The sequence below is a fragment of the Lates calcarifer genome, unplaced genomic scaffold (assembly GCF_001640805.2).
Source record: "Lates calcarifer isolate ASB-BC8 unplaced genomic scaffold, TLL_Latcal_v3 _unitig_1497_quiver_1942, whole genome shotgun sequence".
Classification (NCBI taxonomy): Eukaryota; Metazoa; Chordata; class Actinopteri; family Centropomidae; genus Lates; species Lates calcarifer.
Genome location: NW_026115561.1, coordinates 1 through 19,078, shown reverse-complemented (window position 1 = coordinate 19,078; position 19,078 = coordinate 1). Strand labels below are relative to the sequence as shown.

The window sequence follows — 19,078 nt, the reverse complement described above, 5'->3', positions numbered from 1 at the left end:
GTACGACTCAGTAACCGCATCAGGGCTTTGAGCAACTTGTACCCTATCGATAAAGGAATGTGAGAAAAGCAAGGGACTCCCCTGGAAAAAACACCCCCCACAAAACTCTATAGTTACATTGCACGTTTCCAGAGAATGTGCACCGTACCTGGAGGTAATGCAATACCGGGTCGATGCGTGGAGTGGAAGGAGCAAGCCCCCGTTCCGGCTCCCTGATCCAAAAATCAATTTAATATATGGTCCCCGGGTAGGGGACGTATCAGATATTAAACTGATAAGAACAGATACTACACTTGATCTTAGCCAAAAGGCCGAGAAGCGATGAGTCCAAAGCGTTTCGTGTTCCGTCCAAGCTCTTGGCACGATCCTCTCTTGTCACGGTGCCCTGTTTTCAAGCCAGCCTAACAATGGCTGCTGCTTAGCACCCCCACCCAGTCTCCCCACTTTGCACCCCTGGTTCTTAGCGGAGACAGCCGTTTGACTTTTCACACACTCAAAGGGCTCAGCCTTACGGCCAAACCTACCAAAAATAGCTTAAACTCGTTGGCGTTCCTCTCCACGGAAGTCTTTAGTAAAAGGCGAAAGACTTGTGCGTTATGAAGAGAAACCAGAGTCAGTACGGCCTTCGCCTTGAGGGCAGCCGAGAACCCCAGTCGTCCCAGCCACCACCGTCACGGTAGGCCTCTCTTTGCGCCTGCCGCGTTCCAAATCCCAGATCGCACCCGTCAGCTACCCTGCCCCGTACTGTCACATGCGCTATCCAATGGGGTTTGCGGAGGGTTAGGCTTAGGCGGAAAGCCCCGCCTTTGGGGGGCGGGGGCGGGGGCTGGGGCATGTGTGCTTGTAACATACAGAAACGCCCACCAATCGTCACGGCCCGACAACAGCACCGACTCTGCAGTCGTAAAACTGGCATAGTTGGCAGCACGCTTTCACGCTTACGAGTAAAAGAAGCTACCCGGGACACCTTGTTTTCCTTTGACGTAGCGGTCAGGGGAGAGCGCGAACGCAGTCCCCCACTACCAGAAATTATGCAGTCGAGACTCCCACATTTGGGGAATTCGCAGGGGTCAGCGCAACCGGAGTGCAATGGCTGAGCCTCGCCCTGGGTGAACCACCTTCTTGATCATGGTATCTCCCCTGCCAGGTAAGTATGAGTTGGAGTTGTCAGAGACGGTGGGGTCGGTTCCAGACACAGCACCCTGGCTGATGGTGGCCACACTGCACAATGCCAGAGTTCGGCGACATCAGCATTAGCTGACCCTCATCTGAGGCTTGTCCCCGAGGCGTTGCAAGCACTATACTGCAGTTTGACAAAGTTGCGCGGTGCACAAACTTTGCTGGTTTTATTGACTTTTCTCACCGGTCGGAGCTCGGCCCAGACAAACTGGAATGTGCCTGTTTTTTTTCAAAAAACAGTAATGCATAAGCCGTGTATGCTCCCGTCTCTAAAGGTCTGTTGGACACGTTATCCCCTTATATAGAGAGAACTGCTTACTTTACCTTCTTTTCCAGCTGCAAAAGAGAGACGGTACACCCTGATCAACCTCCGGGGAAGGGAAAAATCAAGAGTGCACCACTAAGCGTACGACTCAGTAACCGCATCAGGGCTTTGAGCAACTTGTACCCTATCGATAAAGGAATGTGAGAAAAGCAAGGGACTCCCCTGGAAAAAACACCCCCCACAAAACTCTATAGTTACATTGCACGTTTCCAGAGAATGTGCACCGTACCTGGAGGTAATGCAATACCGGGTCGATGCGTGGAGTGGAAGGAGCAAGCCCCCGTTCCGGCTCCCTGATCCAAAAATCAATTTAATATATGGTCCCCGGGTAGGGGACGTATCAGATATTAAACTGATAAGAACAGATACTACACTTGATCTTAGCCAAAAGGCCGAGAAGCGATGAGTCCAAAGCGTTTCGTGTTCCGTCCAAGCTCTTGGCACGATCCTCTCTTGTCACGGTGCCCTGTTTTCAAGCCAGCCTAACAATGGCTGCTGCTTAGCACCCCCACCCAGTCTCCCCACTTTGCACCCCTGGTTCTTAGCGGAGACAGCCGTTTGACTTTTCACACACTCAAAGGGCTCAGCCTTACGGCCAAACCTACCAAAAATAGCTTAAACTCGTTGGCGTTCCTCTCCACGGAAGTCTTTAGTAAAAGGCGAAAGACTTGTGCGTTATGAAGAGAAACCAGAGTCAGTACGGCCTTCGCCTTGAGGGCAGCCGAGAACCCCAGTCGTCCCAGCCACCACCGTCACGGTAGGCCTCTCTTTGCGCCTGCCGCGTTCCAAATCCCAGATCGCACCCGTCAGCTACCCTGCCCCGTACTGTCACATGCGCTATCCAATGGGGTTTGCGGAGGGTTAGGCTTAGGCGGAAAGCCCCGCCTTTGGGGGGCGGGGGCGGGGGCTGGGGCATGTGTGCTTGTAACATACAGAAACGCCCACCAATCGTCACGGCCCGACAACAGCACCGACTCTGCAGTCGTAAAACTGGCATAGTTGGCAGCACGCTTTCACGCTTACGAGTAAAAGAAGCTACCCGGGACACCTTGTTTTCCTTTGACGTAGCGGTCAGGGGAGAGCGCGAACGCAGTCCCCCACTACCAGAAATTATGCAGTCGAGACTCCCACATTTGGGGAATTCGCAGGGGTCAGCGCAACCGGAGTGCAATGGCTGAGCCTCGCCCTGGGTGAACCACCTTCTTGATCATGGTATCTCCCCTGCCAGGTAAGTATGAGTTGGAGTTGTCAGAGACGGTGGGGTCGGTTCCAGACACAGCACCCTGGCTGATGGTGGCCACACTGCACAATGCCAGAGTTCGGCGACATCAGCATTAGCTGACCCTCATCTGAGGCTTGTCCCCGAGGCGTTGCAAGCACTATACTGCAGTTTGACAAAGTTGCGCGGTGCACAAACTTTGCTGGTTTTATTGACTTTTCTCACCGGTCGGAGCTCGGCCCAGACAAACTGGAATGTGCCTGTTTTTTTTCAAAAAACAGTAATGCATAAGCCGTGTATGCTCCCGTCTCTAAAGGTCTGTTGGACACGTTATCCCCTTATATAGAGAGAACTGCTTACTTTACCTTCTTTTCCAGCTGCAAAAGAGAGACGGTACACCCTGATCAACCTCCGGGGAAGGGAAAAATCAAGAGTGCACCACTAAGCGTACGACTCAGTAACCGCATCAGGGCTTTGAGCAACTTGTACCCTATCGATAAAGGAATGTGAGAAAAGCAAGGGACTCCCCTGGAAAAAACACCCCCCACAAAACTCTATAGTTACATTGCACGTTTCCAGAGAATGTGCACCGTACCTGGAGGTAATGCAATACCGGGTCGATGCGTGGAGTGGAAGGAGCAAGCCCCCGTTCCGGCTCCCTGATCCAAAAATCAATTTAATATATGGTCCCCGGGTAGGGGACGTATCAGATATTAAACTGATAAGAACAGATACTACACTTGATCTTAGCCAAAAGGCCGAGAAGCGATGAGTCCAAAGCGTTTCGTGTTCCGTCCAAGCTCTTGGCACGATCCTCTCTTGTCACGGTGCCCTGTTTTCAAGCCAGCCTAACAATGGCTGCTGCTTAGCACCCCCACCCAGTCTCCCCACTTTGCACCCCTGGTTCTTAGCGGAGACAGCCGTTTGACTTTTCACACACTCAAAGGGCTCAGCCTTACGGCCAAACCTACCAAAAATAGCTTAAACTCGTTGGCGTTCCTCTCCACGGAAGTCTTTAGTAAAAGGCGAAAGACTTGTGCGTTATGAAGAGAAACCAGAGTCAGTACGGCCTTCGCCTTGAGGGCAGCCGAGAACCCCAGTCGTCCCAGCCACCACCGTCACGGTAGGCCTCTCTTTGCGCCTGCCGCGTTCCAAATCCCAGATCGCACCCGTCAGCTACCCTGCCCCGTACTGTCACATGCGCTATCCAATGGGGTTTGCGGAGGGTTAGGCTTAGGCGGAAAGCCCCGCCTTTGGGGGGCGGGGGCGGGGGCTGGGGCATGTGTGCTTGTAACATACAGAAACGCCCACCAATCGTCACGGCCCGACAACAGCACCGACTCTGCAGTCGTAAAACTGGCATAGTTGGCAGCACGCTTTCACGCTTACGAGTAAAAGAAGCTACCCGGGACACCTTGTTTTCCTTTGACGTAGCGGTCAGGGGAGAGCGCGAACGCAGTCCCCCACTACCAGAAATTATGCAGTCGAGACTCCCACATTTGGGGAATTCGCAGGGGTCAGCGCAACCGGAGTGCAATGGCTGAGCCTCGCCCTGGGTGAACCACCTTCTTGATCATGGTATCTCCCCTGCCAGGTAAGTATGAGTTGGAGTTGTCAGAGACGGTGGGGTCGGTTCCAGACACAGCACCCTGGCTGATGGTGGCCACACTGCACAATGCCAGAGTTCGGCGACATCAGCATTAGCTGACCCTCATCTGAGGCTTGTCCCCGAGGCGTTGCAAGCACTATACTGCAGTTTGACAAAGTTGCGCGGTGCACAAACTTTGCTGGTTTTATTGACTTTTCTCACCGGTCGGAGCTCGGCCCAGACAAACTGGAATGTGCCTGTTTTTTTTCAAAAAACAGTAATGCATAAGCCGTGTATGCTCCCGTCTCTAAAGGTCTGTTGGACACGTTATCCCCTTATATAGAGAGAACTGCTTACTTTACCTTCTTTTCCAGCTGCAAAAGAGAGACGGTACACCCTGATCAACCTCCGGGGAAGGGAAAAATCAAGAGTGCACCACTAAGCGTACGACTCAGTAACCGCATCAGGGCTTTGAGCAACTTGTACCCTATCGATAAAGGAATGTGAGAAAAGCAAGGGACTCCCCTGGAAAAAACACCCCCCACAAAACTCTATAGTTACATTGCACGTTTCCAGAGAATGTGCACCGTACCTGGAGGTAATGCAATACCGGGTCGATGCGTGGAGTGGAAGGAGCAAGCCCCCGTTCCGGCTCCCTGATCCAAAAATCAATTTAATATATGGTCCCCGGGTAGGGGACGTATCAGATATTAAACTGATAAGAACAGATACTACACTTGATCTTAGCCAAAAGGCCGAGAAGCGATGAGTCCAAAGCGTTTCGTGTTCCGTCCAAGCTCTTGGCACGATCCTCTCTTGTCACGGTGCCCTGTTTTCAAGCCAGCCTAACAATGGCTGCTGCTTAGCACCCCCACCCAGTCTCCCCACTTTGCACCCCTGGTTCTTAGCGGAGACAGCCGTTTGACTTTTCACACACTCAAAGGGCTCAGCCTTACGGCCAAACCTACCAAAAATAGCTTAAACTCGTTGGCGTTCCTCTCCACGGAAGTCTTTAGTAAAAGGCGAAAGACTTGTGCGTTATGAAGAGAAACCAGAGTCAGTACGGCCTTCGCCTTGAGGGCAGCCGAGAACCCCAGTCGTCCCAGCCACCACCGTCACGGTAGGCCTCTCTTTGCGCCTGCCGCGTTCCAAATCCCAGATCGCACCCGTCAGCTACCCTGCCCCGTACTGTCACATGCGCTATCCAATGGGGTTTGCGGAGGGTTAGGCTTAGGCGGAAAGCCCCGCCTTTGGGGGGCGGGGGCGGGGGCTGGGGCATGTGTGCTTGTAACATACAGAAACGCCCACCAATCGTCACGGCCCGACAACAGCACCGACTCTGCAGTCGTAAAACTGGCATAGTTGGCAGCACGCTTTCACGCTTACGAGTAAAAGAAGCTACCCGGGACACCTTGTTTTCCTTTGACGTAGCGGTCAGGGGAGAGCGCGAACGCAGTCCCCCACTACCAGAAATTATGCAGTCGAGACTCCCACATTTGGGGAATTCGCAGGGGTCAGCGCAACCGGAGTGCAATGGCTGAGCCTCGCCCTGGGTGAACCACCTTCTTGATCATGGTATCTCCCCTGCCAGGTAAGTATGAGTTGGAGTTGTCAGAGACGGTGGGGTCGGTTCCAGACACAGCACCCTGGCTGATGGTGGCCACACTGCACAATGCCAGAGTTCGGCGACATCAGCATTAGCTGACCCTCATCTGAGGCTTGTCCCCGAGGCGTTGCAAGCACTATACTGCAGTTTGACAAAGTTGCGCGGTGCACAAACTTTGCTGGTTTTATTGACTTTTCTCACCGGTCGGAGCTCGGCCCAGACAAACTGGAATGTGCCTGTTTTTTTTCAAAAAACAGTAATGCATAAGCCGTGTATGCTCCCGTCTCTAAAGGTCTGTTGGACACGTTATCCCCTTATATAGAGAGAACTGCTTACTTTACCTTCTTTTCCAGCTGCAAAAGAGAGACGGTACACCCTGATCAACCTCCGGGGAAGGGAAAAATCAAGAGTGCACCACTAAGCGTACGACTCAGTAACCGCATCAGGGCTTTGAGCAACTTGTACCCTATCGATAAAGGAATGTGAGAAAAGCAAGGGACTCCCCTGGAAAAAACACCCCCCACAAAACTCTATAGTTACATTGCACGTTTCCAGAGAATGTGCACCGTACCTGGAGGTAATGCAATACCGGGTCGATGCGTGGAGTGGAAGGAGCAAGCCCCCGTTCCGGCTCCCTGATCCAAAAATCAATTTAATATATGGTCCCCGGGTAGGGGACGTATCAGATATTAAACTGATAAGAACAGATACTACACTTGATCTTAGCCAAAAGGCCGAGAAGCGATGAGTCCAAAGCGTTTCGTGTTCCGTCCAAGCTCTTGGCACGATCCTCTCTTGTCACGGTGCCCTGTTTTCAAGCCAGCCTAACAATGGCTGCTGCTTAGCACCCCCACCCAGTCTCCCCACTTTGCACCCCTGGTTCTTAGCGGAGACAGCCGTTTGACTTTTCACACACTCAAAGGGCTCAGCCTTACGGCCAAACCTACCAAAAATAGCTTAAACTCGTTGGCGTTCCTCTCCACGGAAGTCTTTAGTAAAAGGCGAAAGACTTGTGCGTTATGAAGAGAAACCAGAGTCAGTACGGCCTTCGCCTTGAGGGCAGCCGAGAACCCCAGTCGTCCCAGCCACCACCGTCACGGTAGGCCTCTCTTTGCGCCTGCCGCGTTCCAAATCCCAGATCGCACCCGTCAGCTACCCTGCCCCGTACTGTCACATGCGCTATCCAATGGGGTTTGCGGAGGGTTAGGCTTAGGCGGAAAGCCCCGCCTTTGGGGGGCGGGGGCGGGGGCTGGGGCATGTGTGCTTGTAACATACAGAAACGCCCACCAATCGTCACGGCCCGACAACAGCACCGACTCTGCAGTCGTAAAACTGGCATAGTTGGCAGCACGCTTTCACGCTTACGAGTAAAAGAAGCTACCCGGGACACCTTGTTTTCCTTTGACGTAGCGGTCAGGGGAGAGCGCGAACGCAGTCCCCCACTACCAGAAATTATGCAGTCGAGACTCCCACATTTGGGGAATTCGCAGGGGTCAGCGCAACCGGAGTGCAATGGCTGAGCCTCGCCCTGGGTGAACCACCTTCTTGATCATGGTATCTCCCCTGCCAGGTAAGTATGAGTTGGAGTTGTCAGAGACGGTGGGGTCGGTTCCAGACACAGCACCCTGGCTGATGGTGGCCACACTGCACAATGCCAGAGTTCGGCGACATCAGCATTAGCTGACCCTCATCTGAGGCTTGTCCCCGAGGCGTTGCAAGCACTATACTGCAGTTTGACAAAGTTGCGCGGTGCACAAACTTTGCTGGTTTTATTGACTTTTCTCACCGGTCGGAGCTCGGCCCAGACAAACTGGAATGTGCCTGTTTTTTTTCAAAAAACAGTAATGCATAAGCCGTGTATGCTCCCGTCTCTAAAGGTCTGTTGGACACGTTATCCCCTTATATAGAGAGAACTGCTTACTTTACCTTCTTTTCCAGCTGCAAAAGAGAGACGGTACACCCTGATCAACCTCCGGGGAAGGGAAAAATCAAGAGTGCACCACTAAGCGTACGACTCAGTAACCGCATCAGGGCTTTGAGCAACTTGTACCCTATCGATAAAGGAATGTGAGAAAAGCAAGGGACTCCCCTGGAAAAAACACCCCCCACAAAACTCTATAGTTACATTGCACGTTTCCAGAGAATGTGCACCGTACCTGGAGGTAATGCAATACCGGGTCGATGCGTGGAGTGGAAGGAGCAAGCCCCCGTTCCGGCTCCCTGATCCAAAAATCAATTTAATATATGGTCCCCGGGTAGGGGACGTATCAGATATTAAACTGATAAGAACAGATACTACACTTGATCTTAGCCAAAAGGCCGAGAAGCGATGAGTCCAAAGCGTTTCGTGTTCCGTCCAAGCTCTTGGCACGATCCTCTCTTGTCACGGTGCCCTGTTTTCAAGCCAGCCTAACAATGGCTGCTGCTTAGCACCCCCACCCAGTCTCCCCACTTTGCACCCCTGGTTCTTAGCGGAGACAGCCGTTTGACTTTTCACACACTCAAAGGGCTCAGCCTTACGGCCAAACCTACCAAAAATAGCTTAAACTCGTTGGCGTTCCTCTCCACGGAAGTCTTTAGTAAAAGGCGAAAGACTTGTGCGTTATGAAGAGAAACCAGAGTCAGTACGGCCTTCGCCTTGAGGGCAGCCGAGAACCCCAGTCGTCCCAGCCACCACCGTCACGGTAGGCCTCTCTTTGCGCCTGCCGCGTTCCAAATCCCAGATCGCACCCGTCAGCTACCCTGCCCCGTACTGTCACATGCGCTATCCAATGGGGTTTGCGGAGGGTTAGGCTTAGGCGGAAAGCCCCGCCTTTGGGGGCGGGGCGGGGGGCTGGGGCATGTGTGCTTGTAACATACAGAAACGCCCACCAATCGTCACGGCCCGACAACAGCACCGACTCTGCAGTCGTAAAACTGGCATAGTTGGCAGCACGCTTTCACGCTTACGAGTAAAAGAAGCTACCCGGGACACCTTGTTTTCCTTTGACGTAGCGGTCAGGGGAGAGCGCGAACGCAGTCCCCCACTACCAGAAATTATGCAGTCGAGACTCCCACATTTGGGGAATTCGCAGGGGTCAGCGCAACCGGAGTGCAATGGCTGAGCCTCGCCCTGGGTGAACCACCTTCTTGATCATGGTATCTCCCCTGCCAGGTAAGTATGAGTTGGAGTTGTCAGAGACGGTGGGGTCGGTTCCAGACACAGCACCCTGGCTGATGGTGGCCACACTGCACAATGCCAGAGTTCGGCGACATCAGCATTAGCTGACCCTCATCTGAGGCTTGTCCCCGAGGCGTTGCAAGCACTATACTGCAGTTTGACAAAGTTGCGCGGTGCACAAACTTTGCTGGTTTTATTGACTTTTCTCACCGGTCGGAGCTCGGCCCAGACAAACTGGAATGTGCCTGTTTTTTTTCAAAAAACAGTAATGCATAAGCCGTGTATGCTCCCGTCTCTAAAGGTCTGTTGGACACGTTATCCCCTTATATAGAGAGAACTGCTTACTTTACCTTCTTTTCCAGCTGCAAAAGAGAGACGGTACACCCTGATCAACCTCCGGGGAAGGGAAAAATCAAGAGTGCACCACTAAGCGTACGACTCAGTAACCGCATCAGGGCTTTGAGCAACTTGTACCCTATCGATAAAGGAATGTGAGAAAAGCAAGGGACTCCCCTGGAAAAAACACCCCCCACAAAACTCTATAGTTACATTGCACGTTTCCAGAGAATGTGCACCGTACCTGGAGGTAATGCAATACCGGGTCGATGCGTGGAGTGGAAGGAGCAAGCCCCCGTTCCGGCTCCCTGATCCAAAAATCAATTTAATATATGGTCCCCGGGTAGGGGACGTATCAGATATTAAACTGATAAGAACAGATACTACACTTGATCTTAGCCAAAAGGCCGAGAAGCGATGAGTCCAAAGCGTTTCGTGTTCCGTCCAAGCTCTTGGCACGATCCTCTCTTGTCACGGTGCCCTGTTTTCAAGCCAGCCTAACAATGGCTGCTGCTTAGCACCCCCACCCAGTCTCCCCACTTTGCACCCCTGGTTCTTAGCGGAGACAGCCGTTTGACTTTTCACACACTCAAAGGGCTCAGCCTTACGGCCAAACCTACCAAAAATAGCTTAAACTCGTTGGCGTTCCTCTCCACGGAAGTCTTTAGTAAAAGGCGAAAGACTTGTGCGTTATGAAGAGAAACCAGAGTCAGTACGGCCTTCGCCTTGAGGGCAGCCGAGAACCCCAGTCGTCCCAGCCACCACCGTCACGGTAGGCCTCTCTTTGCGCCTGCCGCGTTCCAAATCCCAGATCGCACCCGTCAGCTACCCTGCCCCGTACTGTCACATGCGCTATCCAATGGGGTTTGCGGAGGGTTAGGCTTAGGCGGAAAGCCCCGCCTTTGGGGGGCGGGGGCGGGGGCTGGGGCATGTGTGCTTGTAACATACAGAAACGCCCACCAATCGTCACGGCCCGACAACAGCACCGACTCTGCAGTCGTAAAACTGGCATAGTTGGCAGCACGCTTTCACGCTTACGAGTAAAAGAAGCTACCCGGGACACCTTGTTTTCCTTTGACGTAGCGGTCAGGGGAGAGCGCGAACGCAGTCCCCCACTACCAGAAATTATGCAGTCGAGACTCCCACATTTGGGGAATTCGCAGGGGTCAGCGCAACCGGAGTGCAATGGCTGAGCCTCGCCCTGGGTGAACCACCTTCTTGATCATGGTATCTCCCCTGCCAGGTAAGTATGAGTTGGAGTTGTCAGAGACGGTGGGGTCGGTTCCAGACACAGCACCCTGGCTGATGGTGGCCACACTGCACAATGCCAGAGTTCGGCGACATCAGCATTAGCTGACCCTCATCTGAGGCTTGTCCCCGAGGCGTTGCAAGCACTATACTGCAGTTTGACAAAGTTGCGCGGTGCACAAACTTTGCTGGTTTTATTGACTTTTCTCACCGGTCGGAGCTCGGCCCAGACAAACTGGAATGTGCCTGTTTTTTTTCAAAAAACAGTAATGCATAAGCCGTGTATGCTCCCGTCTCTAAAGGTCTGTTGGACACGTTATCCCCTTATATAGAGAGAACTGCTTACTTTACCTTCTTTTCCAGCTGCAAAAGAGAGACGGTACACCCTGATCAACCTCCGGGGAAGGGAAAAATCAAGAGTGCACCACTAAGCGTACGACTCAGTAACCGCATCAGGGCTTTGAGCAACTTGTACCCTATCGATAAAGGAATGTGAGAAAAGCAAGGGACTCCCCTGGAAAAAACACCCCCCACAAAACTCTATAGTTACATTGCACGTTTCCAGAGAATGTGCACCGTACCTGGAGGTAATGCAATACCGGGTCGATGCGTGGAGTGGAAGGAGCAAGCCCCCGTTCCGGCTCCCTGATCCAAAAATCAATTTAATATATGGTCCCCGGGTAGGGGACGTATCAGATATTAAACTGATAAGAACAGATACTACACTTGATCTTAGCCAAAAGGCCGAGAAGCGATGAGTCCAAAGCGTTTCGTGTTCCGTCCAAGCTCTTGGCACGATCCTCTCTTGTCACGGTGCCCTGTTTTCAAGCCAGCCTAACAATGGCTGCTGCTTAGCACCCCCACCCAGTCTCCCCACTTTGCACCCCTGGTTCTTAGCGGAGACAGCCGTTTGACTTTTCACACACTCAAAGGGCTCAGCCTTACGGCCAAACCTACCAAAAATAGCTTAAACTCGTTGGCGTTCCTCTCCACGGAAGTCTTTAGTAAAAGGCGAAAGACTTGTGCGTTATGAAGAGAAACCAGAGTCAGTACGGCCTTCGCCTTGAGGGCAGCCGAGAACCCCAGTCGTCCCAGCCACCACCGTCACGGTAGGCCTCTCTTTGCGCCTGCCGCGTTCCAAATCCCAGATCGCACCCGTCAGCTACCCTGCCCCGTACTGTCACATGCGCTATCCAATGGGGTTTGCGGAGGGTTAGGCTTAGGCGGAAAGCCCCGCCTTTGGGGGGCGGGGGCGGGGCTGGGGCATGTGTGCTTGTAACATACAGAAACGCCCACCAATCGTCACGGCCCGACAACAGCACCGACTCTGCAGTCGTAAAACTGGCATAGTTGGCAGCACGCTTTCACGCTTACGAGTAAAAGAAGCTACCCGGGACACCTTGTTTTCCTTTGACGTAGCGGTCAGGGGAGAGCGCGAACGCAGTCCCCCACTACCAGAAATTATGCAGTCGAGACTCCCACATTTGGGGAATTCGCAGGGGTCAGCGCAACCGGAGTGCAATGGCTGAGCCTCGCCCTGGGTGAACCACCTTCTTGATCATGGTATCTCCCCTGCCAGGTAAGTATGAGTTGGAGTTGTCAGAGACGGTGGGGTCGGTTCCAGACACAGCACCCTGGCTGATGGTGGCCACACTGCACAATGCCAGAGTTCGGCGACATCAGCATTAGCTGACCCTCATCTGAGGCTTGTCCCCGAGGCGTTGCAAGCACTATACTGCAGTTTGACAAAGTTGCGCGGTGCACAAACTTTGCTGGTTTTATTGACTTTTCTCACCGGTCGGAGCTCGGCCCAGACAAACTGGAATGTGCCTGTTTTTTTTCAAAAAACAGTAATGCATAAGCCGTGTATGCTCCCGTCTCTAAAGGTCTGTTGGACACGTTATCCCCTTCATATAGAGGAACTGCTTACTTTACCTTCTTTTCCAGCTGCAAAAGAGAGACGGTACACCCTGATCAACCTCCGGGGAAGGGAAAAATCAAGAGTGCACCACTAAGCGTACGACTCAGTAACCGCATCAGGGCTTTGAGCAACTTGTACCCTATCGATAAAGGAATGTGAGAAAAGCAAGGGACTCCCCTGGAAAAAACACCCCCCACAAAACTCTATAGTTACATTGCACGTTTCCAGAGAATGTGCACCGTACCTGGAGGTAATGCAATACCGGGTCGATGCGTGGAGTGGAAGGAGCAAGCCCCCGTTCCGGCTCCCTGATCCAAAAATCAATTTAATATATGGTCCCCGGGTAGGGGACGTATCAGATATTAAACTGATAAGAACAGATACTACACTTGATCTTAGCCAAAAGGCCGAGAAGCGATGAGTCCAAAGCGTTTCGTGTTCCGTCCAAGCTCTTGGCACGATCCTCTCTTGTCACGGTGCCCTGTTTTCAAGCCAGCCTAACAATGGCTGCTGCTTAGCACCCCCACCCAGTCTCCCCACTTTGCACCCCTGGTTCTTAGCGGAGACAGCCGTTTGACTTTTCACACACTCAAAGGGCTCAGCCTTACGGCCAAACCTACCAAAAATAGCTTAAACTCGTTGGCGTTCCTCTCCACGGAAGTCTTTAGTAAAAGGCGAAAGACTTGTGCGTTATGAAGAGAAACCAGAGTCAGTACGGCCTTCGCCTTGAGGGCAGCCGAGAACCCCAGTCGTCCCAGCCACCACCGTCACGGTAGGCCTCTCTTTGCGCCTGCCGCGTTCCAAATCCCAGATCGCACCCGTCAGCTACCCTGCCCCGTACTGTCACATGCGCTATCCAATGGGGTTTGCGGAGGGTTAGGCTTAGGCGGAAAGCCCCGCCTTTGGGGGGCGGGGGGGTCGGGGGCATGGGGCATGTGTGCTTGTAACATACAGAAACGCCCACCAATCGTCACGGCCCGACAACAGCACCGACTCTGCAGTCGTAAAACTGGCATAGTTGGCAGCACGCTTTCACGCTTACGAGTAAAAGAAGCTACCCGGGACACCTTGTTTTCCTTTGACGTAGCGGTCAGGGGAGAGCGCGAACGCAGTCCCCCACTACCAGAAATTATGCAGTCGAGACTCCCACATTTGGGGAATTCGCAGGGGTCAGCGCAACCGGAGTGCAATGGCTGAGCCTCGCCCTGGGTGAACCACCTTCTTGATCATGGTATCTCCCCTGCCAGGTAAGTATGAGTTGGAGTTGTCAGAGACGGTGGGGTCGGTTCCAGACACAGCACCCTGGCTGATGGTGGCCACACTGCACAATGCCAGAGTTCGGCGACATCAGCATTAGCTGACCCTCATCTGAGGCTTGTCCCGAGGCGTTGCAAGCACTATACTGCAGTTTGACAAAGTTGCGCGGTGCACAAACTTTGCTGGTTTTATTGACTTTTCTCACCGGTCGGAGCTCGGCCCAGACAAACTGGAATGTGCCTGTTTTTTTTCAAAAAACAGTAATGCATAAGCCGTGTATGCTCCCGTCTCTAAAGGTCTGTTGGACACGTTATCCCCTTATATAGAGAGAACTGCTTACTTTACCTTCTTTTCCAGCTGCAAAAGAGAGACGGTACACCCTGATCAACCTCCGGGGAAGGGAAAAATCAAGAGTGCACCACTAAGCGTACGACTCAGTAACCGCATCAGGGCTTTGAGCAACTTGTACCCTATCGATAAAAGGAATGTGAGAAAAGCAAGGGACTCCCCTGGAAAAAACACCCCCCACAAAACTCTATAGTTACATTGCACGTTTCCAGAGAATGTGCACCGTACCTGGAGGTAATGCAATACCGGGTCGATGCGTGGAGTGGAAGGAGCAAGCCCCCGTTCCGGCTCCCTGATCCAAAAATCAATTTAATATATGGTCCCCGGGTAGGGGACGTATCAGATATTAAACTGATAAGAACAGATACTACACTTGATCTTAGCCAAAAGGCCGAGAAGCGATGAGTCCAAAGCGTTTCGTGTTCCGTCCAAGCTCTTGGCACGATCCTCTCTTGTCACGGTGCCCTGTTTTCAAGCCAGCCTAACAATGGCTGCTGCTTAGCACCCCCACCCAGTCTCCCCACTTTGCACCCCTGGTTCTTAGCGGAGACAGCCGTTTGACTTTTCACACACTCAAAGGGCTCAGCCTTACGGCCAAACCTACCAAAAATAGCTTAAACTCGTTGGCGTTCCTCTCCACGGAAGTCTTTAGTAAAAGGCGAAAGACTTGTGCGTTATGAAGAGAAACCAGAGTCAGTACGGCCTTCGCCTTGAGGGCAGCCGAGAACCCCAGTCGTCCCAGCCACCACCGTCACGGTAGGCCTCTCTTTGCGCCTGCCGCGTTCCAAATCCCAGATCGCACCGTCAGCTACCCTGCCCCGTACTGTCACATGCGCTATCCAATGGGGTTTGCGGAGGGTTTAGGCTTAGGCGGAAAGCCCCGCCTTTGGGGGGCGGGGCGGTCGGGGCTGGGGCATGTGTGCTTGTAACATACAGAAACGCCCACCAATCGTCACGGCCCGACAACAGCACCGACTCTGCAGTCGTAAAACTGGCATAGTTGGCAGCACGCTTTCACGCTTACGAGTAAAAGAAGCTACCCGGGACACCTTGTTTTCCTTTGACGTAGCGGTCAGGGGAGAGCGCGAACGCAGTCCCCCACTACCAGAAATTATGCAGTCGAGACTCCCACATTTGGGGAATTCGCAGGGGTCAGCGCAACCGGAGTGCAATGGCTGAGCCTCGCCCTGGGTGAACCACCTTCTTGATCATGGTATCTCCCCTGCCAGGTAAGTATGAGTTGGAGTTGTCAGAGACGGTGGGGTCGGTTCCAGACACAGCACCCTGGCTGATGGTGGCCACACTGCACAATGCCAGAGTTCGGCGACATCAGCATTAGCTGACCCTCATCTGAGGCTTGTCCCGAGGCGTTGCAAGCACTATACTGCAGTTTGACAAAGTTGCGCGGTGCACAAACTTTGCTGGTTTTATTGACTTTTCTCACCGGTCGGAGCTCGGCCCAGACAAACTGGAATGTGCCTGTTTTTTTTTCAAAAAACAGTAATGCATAAGCCGTGTATGCTCCCGTCTCTAAAGGTCTGTTGGACACGTTATCCCCTTCATATAGAGAGAACTGCTTACTTTACCTTCTTTTCCAGCTGCAAAAGAGAGACGGTACACCCTGATCAACCTCCGGGGAAGGGAAAAATCAAGAGTGCACCACTAAGCGTACGACTCAGTAACCGCATCAGGGCTTTGAGCAACTTGTACCCTATCGATAAAGGAATGTGAGAAAAGCAAGGGACTCCCCTGGAAAAAACACCCCCACAAAACTCTATAGTTACATTGCACGTTTCCAGAGAATGTGCACCGTACCTGGAGGTAATGCAATACCGGGGTCGATGCGTGGAGTGGAAGGAGCAAGCCCCCGTTCCGGCTCCCTGATCCAAAAATCAATTTAATATATGGTCCCCGGGTAGGGGACGTATCAGATATTAAACTGATAAGAACAGATACTACACTTGATCTTAGCCAAAAGGCCGAGAAGCGATGAGTCCAAAGCGTTTCGTGTTCCGTCCAAGCTCTTGGCACGATCCTCTCTTGTCACGGTGCCCTGTTTTCAAGCCAGCCTAACAATGGCTGCTGCTTAGCACCCCCACCCAGTCTCCCCACTTTGCACCCCTGGTTCTTAGCGGAGACAGCCGTTTGACTTTTCACACACTCAAAGGGCTCAGCCTTACGGCCAAACCTACCAAAAATAGCTTAAACTCGTTGGCGTTCCTCTCCACGGAAGTCTTTAGTAAAAGGCGAAAGACTTGTGCGTTATGAAGAGAAACCAGAGTCAGTACGGCCTTCGCCTTGAGGGCAGCCGAGAACCCCAGTCGTCCCAGCCACCACCGTCACGGTAGGCCTCTCTTTGCGCCTGCCGCGTTCCAAATCCCAGATCGCACCCGTCAGCTACCCTGCCCCGTACTGTCACATGCGCTATCCAATGGGGTTTGCGGAGGGTTAGGCTTAGGCGGAAAGCCCCGCCTTTGGGGGGGGCGGGGGCTGGGGCATGTGTGCTTGTAACATACAGAAACGCCCACCAATCGTCACGGCCCGACAACAGCACCGACTCTGCAGTCGTAAAACTGGCATAGTTGGCAGCACGCTTTCACGCTTACGAGTAAAAGAAGCTACCCGGGACACCTTGTTTTCCTTTGACGTAGCGGTCAGGGGAGAGCGCGAACGCAGTCCCCCACTACCAGAAATTATGCAGTCGAGACTCCCACATTTGGGGAATTCGCAGGGGTCAGCGCAACCGGAGTGCAATGGCTGAGCCTCGCCTGGGTGAACCACCTTCTTGATCATGGTATCTCCCCTGCCAGGTAAGTATGAGTTGGAGTTGTCAGAGACGGTGGGGTCGGTTCCAGACACAGCACCCTGGCTGATGGTGGCCACACTGCACAATGCCAGAGTTCGGCGACATCAGCATTAGCTGACCCTCATCTGAGGCTTGTCCCGAGGCGTTGCAAGCACTATACTGCAGTTTGACAAAGTTGCGCGGTGCACAAACTTTGCTGGTTTTATTGACTTTTCTCACCGGTCGGAGCTCGGCCCAGACAAACTGGAATGTGCCTGTTTTTTTCAAAAAACAGTAATGCATAAGCCGTGTATGCTCCCGTCTCTAAAGGTCTGTTGGACACGTTATCCCCTTATATAGAGAGAACTGCTTACTTTACCTTCTTTTCCAGCTGCAAAGAGAGACGGTACACCCTGATCAACCTCCGGGGAAGGGAAAAATCAAGAGTGCACCACTAAGCGTACGACTCAGTAACCGCATCAGGGCTTTGAGCAACTTGTACCCTATCGATAAAGGAATGTGAGAAAAGCAAGGGACTCCCCTGGAAAAAACACCCCCACAAAACTCTATAGTTACATTGCACGTTTCCAGAGAATGTGCACCGTACCTGGAGGTAATGCAATACCGGGTCGATGCGTGGAGTGGAAGGAGCAAGCCCCCGTTCCGGCTCCCTGATCCAAAAATCAATTTAATATATGGTCCCCGGGTAGGGGACGTATCAGATATTAAACTGATAAGAACAGATACTACACTTGATCTTAGCCAAAAGGCCGAGAAGCGATGAGTCCAAAGCGTTTCGTGTTCCGTCCAAGCTCTTGGCACGATCCTCTCTTGTCACGGTGCCCTGTTTTCAAGCCAGCCTAACAATGGCTGCTGCTTAGCACCCCCACCCAGTCTCCCCACTTTGCACCCCTGGTTCTTAGCGGAGACAGCCGTTTGACTTTTCACACACTCAAAGGGCTCAGCCTTACGGCCAAACCTACCAAAAATAGCTTAAACTCGTTGGCGTTCCTCTCCACGGAAGTCTTTAGTAAAAGGCGAAAGACTTGTGCGTTATGAAGAGAAACCAGAGTCAGTACGGCCTTCGCCTTGAGGGCAGCGAGAACCCCAGTCGTCCAGCCACCACCGTCACGGTAGGCCTCTCTTTGCGCCTGCCGCGTTCCAAATCCCAGATCGCACCCGTCAGCTACCCTGCCCCGTACTGTCACATGCGCTATCCAATGGGTTTGCGGAGGGTTAGGCTTAGGCGGAAAGCCCCGCCTTTGGGGGGGGGGCGGGGGCTGGGCATGTGTGCTTGTAACATACAGAAACGCCACCAATCGTCACGGCCCGACAACAGCACCGACTCTGCAGTCGTAAAACTGGCATAGTTGGCAGCACGCTTTCACGCTTACGAGTAAAAGAAGCTACCCGGGACACCTTGTTTTCCTTTGACGTAGCGGTCAGGGAGAGCGCGAACGCAGTCCCCCACTACCAGAAATTATGCAGTCGAGACTCCCACATTTGGGAATTCGCAGGGTCAGCGCAACCGGAGTGCAATGGCTGAGCCTCGCCCTGGGTGAACCACCTTCTTGATCATGGTATCTCCCCTGCCAGGTAAGTATGAGTTGGAGTTGTCAGAGACGGTGGGGTCGGTTCCAGACACAGCACCCTGGCTGATGGTGGCCACACTGCACAATGCCAGAGTTCGGCGACATCAGCATTAGCTGACCCTCATCTGAGGCTTGTCCCCGAGGCGTTGCAAGCACTATACTGCAGTTTGACAAAGTTGCGCGGTGCACAAACTTTGCTGGTTTTATTGACTTTTCTCACCGGTCGGAGCTCGGCCCAGACAAACTGGAATGTGCCTGTTTTTTTTCAAAAAACAGTAATGCATAAGCCGTGTATGCTCCCGTCTCTAAAGGTCTGTTGGACACGTTATCCCCTTATATAGAGAGAACTGCTTACTTTACCTTCTTTTCCAGCTGCAAAAGAGAGACGGTACACCCTGATCAACCTCCGGGAAGGAAAAATCAAGAGTGCACCACTAAGCGTACGACTCAGTAACCGCATCAGGGCTTTGAGCAACTTGTACCCTATCGATAAAGGAATGTGAGAAAAGCAAGG

The 19,078-nt window shown here is 52.8% G+C and overlaps 36 non-coding genes across 36 annotated transcripts; all 36 read right to left on the bottom strand.

The window, feature by feature from the left end:
* Nucleotides 1-132: 132 nt before the first annotated feature.
* Nucleotides 133-323, bottom strand: LOC127139481 (U2 spliceosomal RNA). Its single transcript, XR_007809682.1, has one exon. It is a non-coding gene; the product is annotated as a U2 spliceosomal RNA (small nuclear RNA).
* A 181-nt stretch (nt 324-504) lies between these two features.
* Nucleotides 505-616, bottom strand: LOC127139444 (U5 spliceosomal RNA). Its single transcript, XR_007809646.1, has one exon. It is a non-coding gene; the product is annotated as a U5 spliceosomal RNA (small nuclear RNA).
* A 375-nt stretch (nt 617-991) lies between these two features.
* On the bottom strand, nt 992-1,155 carry LOC127139457 (U1 spliceosomal RNA). Its single transcript, XR_007809659.1, has one exon. It is a non-coding gene; the product is annotated as a U1 spliceosomal RNA (small nuclear RNA).
* Nucleotides 1,156-1,717: 562 nt separating this feature from the next.
* LOC127139480 (U2 spliceosomal RNA) lies at nt 1,718-1,908 on the bottom strand. Its single transcript, XR_007809681.1, has one exon. It is a non-coding gene; the product is annotated as a U2 spliceosomal RNA (small nuclear RNA).
* A 181-nt stretch (nt 1,909-2,089) lies between these two features.
* Nucleotides 2,090-2,201, bottom strand: LOC127139443 (U5 spliceosomal RNA). The gene has a single exon (XR_007809645.1). It is a non-coding gene; the product is annotated as a U5 spliceosomal RNA (small nuclear RNA).
* A 375-nt stretch (nt 2,202-2,576) lies between these two features.
* On the bottom strand, nt 2,577-2,740 carry LOC127139456 (U1 spliceosomal RNA). Its single transcript, XR_007809658.1, has one exon. It is a non-coding gene; the product is annotated as a U1 spliceosomal RNA (small nuclear RNA).
* Nucleotides 2,741-3,302: 562 nt separating this feature from the next.
* On the bottom strand, nt 3,303-3,493 carry LOC127139479 (U2 spliceosomal RNA). The gene has a single exon (XR_007809680.1). It is a non-coding gene; the product is annotated as a U2 spliceosomal RNA (small nuclear RNA).
* Nucleotides 3,494-3,674: 181 nt separating this feature from the next.
* LOC127139442 (U5 spliceosomal RNA) lies at nt 3,675-3,786 on the bottom strand. The gene has a single exon (XR_007809644.1). It is a non-coding gene; the product is annotated as a U5 spliceosomal RNA (small nuclear RNA).
* Nucleotides 3,787-4,161: 375 nt separating this feature from the next.
* On the bottom strand, nt 4,162-4,325 carry LOC127139455 (U1 spliceosomal RNA). Its single transcript, XR_007809657.1, has one exon. It is a non-coding gene; the product is annotated as a U1 spliceosomal RNA (small nuclear RNA).
* Nucleotides 4,326-4,887: 562 nt separating this feature from the next.
* LOC127139478 (U2 spliceosomal RNA) lies at nt 4,888-5,078 on the bottom strand. Its single transcript, XR_007809679.1, has one exon. It is a non-coding gene; the product is annotated as a U2 spliceosomal RNA (small nuclear RNA).
* Nucleotides 5,079-5,259: 181 nt separating this feature from the next.
* LOC127139501 (U5 spliceosomal RNA) lies at nt 5,260-5,371 on the bottom strand. Its single transcript, XR_007809702.1, has one exon. It is a non-coding gene; the product is annotated as a U5 spliceosomal RNA (small nuclear RNA).
* Nucleotides 5,372-5,746: 375 nt separating this feature from the next.
* On the bottom strand, nt 5,747-5,910 carry LOC127139454 (U1 spliceosomal RNA). The gene has a single exon (XR_007809656.1). It is a non-coding gene; the product is annotated as a U1 spliceosomal RNA (small nuclear RNA).
* A 562-nt stretch (nt 5,911-6,472) lies between these two features.
* On the bottom strand, nt 6,473-6,663 carry LOC127139477 (U2 spliceosomal RNA). Its single transcript, XR_007809678.1, has one exon. It is a non-coding gene; the product is annotated as a U2 spliceosomal RNA (small nuclear RNA).
* A 181-nt stretch (nt 6,664-6,844) lies between these two features.
* Nucleotides 6,845-6,956, bottom strand: LOC127139500 (U5 spliceosomal RNA). The gene has a single exon (XR_007809701.1). It is a non-coding gene; the product is annotated as a U5 spliceosomal RNA (small nuclear RNA).
* Nucleotides 6,957-7,331: 375 nt separating this feature from the next.
* LOC127139447 (U1 spliceosomal RNA) lies at nt 7,332-7,495 on the bottom strand. Its single transcript, XR_007809649.1, has one exon. It is a non-coding gene; the product is annotated as a U1 spliceosomal RNA (small nuclear RNA).
* A 562-nt stretch (nt 7,496-8,057) lies between these two features.
* Nucleotides 8,058-8,248, bottom strand: LOC127139476 (U2 spliceosomal RNA). Its single transcript, XR_007809677.1, has one exon. It is a non-coding gene; the product is annotated as a U2 spliceosomal RNA (small nuclear RNA).
* A 181-nt stretch (nt 8,249-8,429) lies between these two features.
* On the bottom strand, nt 8,430-8,541 carry LOC127139499 (U5 spliceosomal RNA). Its single transcript, XR_007809700.1, has one exon. It is a non-coding gene; the product is annotated as a U5 spliceosomal RNA (small nuclear RNA).
* A 374-nt stretch (nt 8,542-8,915) lies between these two features.
* On the bottom strand, nt 8,916-9,079 carry LOC127139496 (U1 spliceosomal RNA). The gene has a single exon (XR_007809697.1). It is a non-coding gene; the product is annotated as a U1 spliceosomal RNA (small nuclear RNA).
* A 562-nt stretch (nt 9,080-9,641) lies between these two features.
* LOC127139475 (U2 spliceosomal RNA) lies at nt 9,642-9,832 on the bottom strand. Its single transcript, XR_007809676.1, has one exon. It is a non-coding gene; the product is annotated as a U2 spliceosomal RNA (small nuclear RNA).
* A 181-nt stretch (nt 9,833-10,013) lies between these two features.
* On the bottom strand, nt 10,014-10,125 carry LOC127139498 (U5 spliceosomal RNA). Its single transcript, XR_007809699.1, has one exon. It is a non-coding gene; the product is annotated as a U5 spliceosomal RNA (small nuclear RNA).
* A 375-nt stretch (nt 10,126-10,500) lies between these two features.
* On the bottom strand, nt 10,501-10,664 carry LOC127139485 (U1 spliceosomal RNA). Its single transcript, XR_007809686.1, has one exon. It is a non-coding gene; the product is annotated as a U1 spliceosomal RNA (small nuclear RNA).
* A 562-nt stretch (nt 10,665-11,226) lies between these two features.
* On the bottom strand, nt 11,227-11,417 carry LOC127139473 (U2 spliceosomal RNA). The gene has a single exon (XR_007809674.1). It is a non-coding gene; the product is annotated as a U2 spliceosomal RNA (small nuclear RNA).
* Nucleotides 11,418-11,598: 181 nt separating this feature from the next.
* Nucleotides 11,599-11,710, bottom strand: LOC127139497 (U5 spliceosomal RNA). The gene has a single exon (XR_007809698.1). It is a non-coding gene; the product is annotated as a U5 spliceosomal RNA (small nuclear RNA).
* Nucleotides 11,711-12,084: 374 nt separating this feature from the next.
* LOC127139474 (U1 spliceosomal RNA) lies at nt 12,085-12,248 on the bottom strand. The gene has a single exon (XR_007809675.1). It is a non-coding gene; the product is annotated as a U1 spliceosomal RNA (small nuclear RNA).
* A 562-nt stretch (nt 12,249-12,810) lies between these two features.
* LOC127139472 (U2 spliceosomal RNA) lies at nt 12,811-13,001 on the bottom strand. The gene has a single exon (XR_007809673.1). It is a non-coding gene; the product is annotated as a U2 spliceosomal RNA (small nuclear RNA).
* A 181-nt stretch (nt 13,002-13,182) lies between these two features.
* Nucleotides 13,183-13,294, bottom strand: LOC127139495 (U5 spliceosomal RNA). Its single transcript, XR_007809696.1, has one exon. It is a non-coding gene; the product is annotated as a U5 spliceosomal RNA (small nuclear RNA).
* Nucleotides 13,295-13,673: 379 nt separating this feature from the next.
* On the bottom strand, nt 13,674-13,837 carry LOC127139463 (U1 spliceosomal RNA). The gene has a single exon (XR_007809665.1). It is a non-coding gene; the product is annotated as a U1 spliceosomal RNA (small nuclear RNA).
* Nucleotides 13,838-14,399: 562 nt separating this feature from the next.
* Nucleotides 14,400-14,590, bottom strand: LOC127139471 (U2 spliceosomal RNA). Its single transcript, XR_007809672.1, has one exon. It is a non-coding gene; the product is annotated as a U2 spliceosomal RNA (small nuclear RNA).
* Nucleotides 14,591-14,771: 181 nt separating this feature from the next.
* Nucleotides 14,772-14,883, bottom strand: LOC127139494 (U5 spliceosomal RNA). The gene has a single exon (XR_007809695.1). It is a non-coding gene; the product is annotated as a U5 spliceosomal RNA (small nuclear RNA).
* A 377-nt stretch (nt 14,884-15,260) lies between these two features.
* On the bottom strand, nt 15,261-15,424 carry LOC127139441 (U1 spliceosomal RNA). Its single transcript, XR_007809643.1, has one exon. It is a non-coding gene; the product is annotated as a U1 spliceosomal RNA (small nuclear RNA).
* Nucleotides 15,425-15,986: 562 nt separating this feature from the next.
* Nucleotides 15,987-16,178, bottom strand: LOC127139489 (U2 spliceosomal RNA). Its single transcript, XR_007809690.1, has one exon. It is a non-coding gene; the product is annotated as a U2 spliceosomal RNA (small nuclear RNA).
* A 181-nt stretch (nt 16,179-16,359) lies between these two features.
* On the bottom strand, nt 16,360-16,471 carry LOC127139493 (U5 spliceosomal RNA). Its single transcript, XR_007809694.1, has one exon. It is a non-coding gene; the product is annotated as a U5 spliceosomal RNA (small nuclear RNA).
* Nucleotides 16,472-16,842: 371 nt separating this feature from the next.
* Nucleotides 16,843-17,005, bottom strand: LOC127139465 (U1 spliceosomal RNA). Its single transcript, XR_007809667.1, has one exon. It is a non-coding gene; the product is annotated as a U1 spliceosomal RNA (small nuclear RNA).
* Nucleotides 17,006-17,563: 558 nt separating this feature from the next.
* Nucleotides 17,564-17,754, bottom strand: LOC127139470 (U2 spliceosomal RNA). Its single transcript, XR_007809671.1, has one exon. It is a non-coding gene; the product is annotated as a U2 spliceosomal RNA (small nuclear RNA).
* Nucleotides 17,755-17,935: 181 nt separating this feature from the next.
* Nucleotides 17,936-18,047, bottom strand: LOC127139492 (U5 spliceosomal RNA). Its single transcript, XR_007809693.1, has one exon. It is a non-coding gene; the product is annotated as a U5 spliceosomal RNA (small nuclear RNA).
* Nucleotides 18,048-18,414: 367 nt separating this feature from the next.
* On the bottom strand, nt 18,415-18,576 carry LOC127139467 (U1 spliceosomal RNA). Its single transcript, XR_007809669.1, has one exon. It is a non-coding gene; the product is annotated as a U1 spliceosomal RNA (small nuclear RNA).
* Between the last annotated feature and the right edge of the window lie 502 nt (nt 18,577-19,078).